The sequence below is a fragment of the Palaemon carinicauda genome, chromosome 26, assembly GCF_036898095.1.
Source record: "Palaemon carinicauda isolate YSFRI2023 chromosome 26, ASM3689809v2, whole genome shotgun sequence".
Taxonomy (NCBI): Eukaryota; Metazoa; Arthropoda; class Malacostraca; order Decapoda; family Palaemonidae; genus Palaemon; species Palaemon carinicauda.
In genome coordinates this window covers 74,927,342-74,932,030 of record NC_090750.1, presented here as the reverse complement: position 1 = coordinate 74,932,030, position 4,689 = coordinate 74,927,342, and positions in this window count along the sequence as shown.

Below are 4,689 nucleotides of genomic sequence, written 5' to 3'. Positions count from 1 at the left end.
TTTTAAGTTTTTAAAGGAATGATCATTCTTAGTATGTTGAAATTTGTTTTGTGAATATATAAAAGGAACTATTTGTAATAAATGTTTGTATTTATTTTTCTGTTTCATTAACCAGAGAAATTTGATTTTTGTGCCCATTTGACTATTAATTAGCAAATGACCCAATCATCATCATGGAAACTGTATTGAATTGCGAACTTGATAACGCAATAATTTAGAATTTGGTATCTTATTGTGAAGATATCAAATAAAAATTCTTATTTGAAGAATATACAAATACAGACATTCACATTCACATTTGTTTGTTTTCATCCTATTCATAAAAGGACATCGTAAGTTTTAACTCTAAACTGAAAGAATCAAGAATTTTATTCCAAAATTTTCAAATCTTTTCATAATGTTTCCTTGAAGAAGAATCAGTTATTAAAAGTCGTTAATGGTTATTTTAATTAGTGGCTGATGACTTTTCGTGGATGTGAGAGGATTTAGAACTGCTGGATCTATGAAGATGCTTGATGATATCCAGGCCATGTTGTCAAGCAAGGGGGCCGGGGAGACCCATCGCTGCCAAAGAGCAACTGACAAGAAAATCAGTTGTTGCTTTTTGTAGTAAAAGTCAAATGACGACGGTCAGCGAGATGGAAAAAAAAAGGAAGTGGGAAAGGAAGTGAAGTTAAAGGCTAAAAAAGTGGGTGCAGATCGGTTAATCTGATATTATGAAAATTTCCTAAACTTTTATAGGCGCCTACTTTTTAACCGTTTATTTTCGTTCTCACTTCCCTTTTTTCGTTCTCACTTCCCTTTTTTCCATCTCACTGACCATCCTCTTTTCACTTTTACTACAAATACTGACAGCTGACTCCCCCTGCGTTCTCTTCGGGAGCGCTCCCGGGTACCAATGCTTGGCATCATATTATCATGAACTTCATAATCCGTCTTCATCACCAATTAGTTCCTGCAGTTCTGAATCCTCTTAAATCCACGAACAGTCAGCAGCGACTAATCGAAATAACCAGTAACGATTTTCAATAACTAATTCTTCTTCAAGGAAACATTATGAAAAAAAAATTGAAAATTTTGGAAAAATAAGACTTGATTCTTTCAGTTTAGAGGTAAAACTTACGATGTGCTTTTGAAAAAATTAAGAAAAAAAAGAGAGAGATGTGCATGCCTGTATTTGTATATTCTTCAAATAAAATATAAACAATTTTAGAACTTTTGTGTTTAATACCTGTAGAATAAGATACCATATTTTACATCATTGTGTTATAAAGTTCACAATTCAATGCAATTTTCATGACAGTGATTGGGTCATTTCTGAATAAATAAGGTCAAGTGGGCGCAAAAAGCAAAGACTTTTCTGTGGTTATGAAACAAAAATAATTAATATAATTTATTATAAATGATTTAATTCCTTTTATATATATACAAAACAAATAGAATATTATGAATGAATATTCCTATGAGAACTTAAAATGAAACTTTGATCCTTTCTATGGAGCTCCATTAAAGAGCTGTTGATCAGTCTCCATCAGGCCAAAGGCCACACCTTGGCGCCATCTCATGAGAACAGAGATTTGTTGTTTGAGTCTTGTGTTTGTGTCCTCTTGTTGTTTCTTCTGCATCTTGATGTCTTCAAGGTCACGGAAACAATGTTCCTTCTCTCGTTGTAGCTGCTGCAGCTCATCTTGCAGTCGATTATTTTCTCCATCGATGGCGTTGGCTTTCTCTTCCATCTCCTGAAGACGACCGTCTCTCTCTTGCAGAAAAGCATTTTGATCCCGGAGTCTGGTGTCTTTTTCTTGTAGCTGGCATTCCAGATTTTGTTTCGCTTGCGAAAGGAATCTTACTTCTTTTTGCAGATCTTGAACTTTAAACTGCAGCTCTTCCTTGTCATTCTTGCATTGGTTGATTGTCTCGGCTTGTGCCTGGATGATTTCTTCCATCTCCATCTTTTCTTCAGTCACTTTACACAGATTCTTGTGCATATTATCTGCATCAGTCTGTAGCTGAATGAGTCGGCAATTGCTCTCAGCCAAGTGAGCTGTCAGACTCATCACCTGGTTATTCAAGTCATCATTTCTTTGGGCTACTTCATTAGCATATTTCTTCAGGTGTTTGTTTTCTTCTTTGATCTGAAGGAGCTTTTCTTCCAGTTCAGCTTTAGACCTTTCATAAGCCGCCATCTGCTTTTCCAAAAGATTCTTCTGATCCTCGAGGCAACGGATCTTGTCTTCCAAGGCTTGATGCTCCAACTGCTGCTTTGTAAATCTTAAGATATTCCCCACCTCTTCTTTCTGCTTCTTACAATCCTCTGTTTCTTTCAACTTGCGCTCCAGCTCCTGAATCTTTGTCATATGAAGAGCAATCACATTCAGATTTTTTACTTCCTCTTGTAGTATGACATAGAGCTCCCGAATGTTTCTCTTCAAGTCTTCTTCTTCTTCTTCATCAGTCTTTCCTCGCTTTCCTTGTCTCAGACCAAATAAAACAACTGCTCCAAGTCCAACAAAGAAAAGGATATTGTCGATCCCAAAGACGTTGTCCTGACCATCACGGTTGACTCCAGTGAAGATGTACCGAAGAGGATTCCCGGAGGCTTCACGGAGCACGGCGACTCCGCAGAGAACTGTGAGGGCCAAGTAAGGCCAAGTCTTTTCAAATAACTTATCCATGTTAGATATGTGATGAAGAATGTCTCTTAGCTCTTTATATAGGATTAGATCTCCAGGTTTTATTTTTAAATTCTAAAAATTTCAGCAAATACTCGTTTCAAAATATCAGATTAAAAGTGATTTTAATTTTTCAAAAAAATATTAGAATTTGAACATATCTGTTGTAAAACGTTTTAACCACTTTTTGTCCCTGCCTTAGTTATACACCTATGTATATGTATGTAAACTTTTTATACAAATATATATATATATATATATATATATATATATATATATATATATATGTGTGTGTGTGTGTATGTGCGAGAATATGCATACATACACACACATAATATTATATATATATATATATATGTGTGTGTGTGTAGGTGTGTGTGTAGGTGTGTGTTGGTGTGTGTATGTGTAGGTGTGTGTGTGTGTGTGTGTGTGTTTTGGTGTGCATATATAATGTTTATGCATAATTATATAGCTACGTTTTCTATATATATATATATATATATATATATATATATATATATATATATATATATACACATACATATATGTACATATATATATAATGTATAAATTTATTCTATAATTATACATATATATATATATATATATATATATATATATATATATATTATATATATATATATATAATGTATATATATATATTCTATAGTTATATATATACAACAACCATTACAGCTGTTTCTAGTCCAATGCACGTCCTCAGACACGTCCTTATTTATATCAGGGGTTTGGTTAATGACGTTATAACTACAGCATTCTTTTTTCTGTGACTGACTCGAGATTGATATCTTTTTCTAACCTGATTGGTTTTTACTCAAGATTTTATGTGTGGAACTCTGACTCTGCTCAAGACTGAACTCTGTGTATGATTTAACTCTTTTGCTGTAATATTCCTCAGGCTACTGAGAGCAATATCAAATATGCCAGTCATTTCCCAAAGAATGATTTACTTAACATAAAAATGGACAACCTTCCACAGTCACAAAAAACATTAAGCTTTTACCTTTAGTCTTTCAGCCTTCATCGCTAAGAGATCTCAAGTCAAAAATTGCAACAACGCAGGAAATTGAGAAGAAAAGGTAATCCAACTATGATTCTAAAATATAGAAATTCAAGTGACAACATTTTAGGAATTTTTTCGAATTGGGGAATATTAAGTCAGTAGTGACCATAGTTAGCAAGGTCTGCAGAGGTAAGGGACCTTGATAGAAAGTCATCTCATTTTCCCCTTTATCTGGATAAACTACGTTTAGAATATGCTGTCTTTAGATAAAATATAAAGTTCTCGTCTTCAAATAAAAAAATAAATGGAAAACTAAACATTCATTTAACGAAATTTTAAGAATGAATACCAAATGGATATATACTACTTCCCTAATACACTTGAAATTTTACTTATATTAATATTGTTTCCATCAAAATATCTCTTCGTATTGATAGAAACATTACATTTCGTGAAGTCATCATGAATGCATTAAACACTCAAAACAACGCCTAAGTGAACCTCACGCGGCACACTGTAGACGATAAGGACCAAAATTGCAAGACCTTCCATGCTGTGCAAGATAATTAAAGATGAAACTGGGTAACATCAGAGAAAACACAAAAGCAATAAAACTGACACAACTGCAGCATGACTGGCAGTTCAGTTTAAACCTATCAACACTCTCCTTCAACACAAAAGCCCTTTCTGTTCATTTCAAATCTACCAATACTCTTATTCAACCCAAAAGCCCTTTCAGTTCAATTCAAATCTACAAACATTCTTATTCAACCCGAAAGCCCTTTCTGTTCAGTTCAAATCTACCAACATTTTCATTCAACCCAAAAGCTCTGTCGGTTCTATTCAAATCTAACATCACTCTCATTCAACCCAGAACCCCTTTCTGTTCCGTTCAAATCTAACATCACTCTCATTCAACACTAAAGCCCTTTCTGTTCTGATAAAATATGCCAACACACTCATTCAACCCAAAAGTCCTTTTTGTTCAGTTCA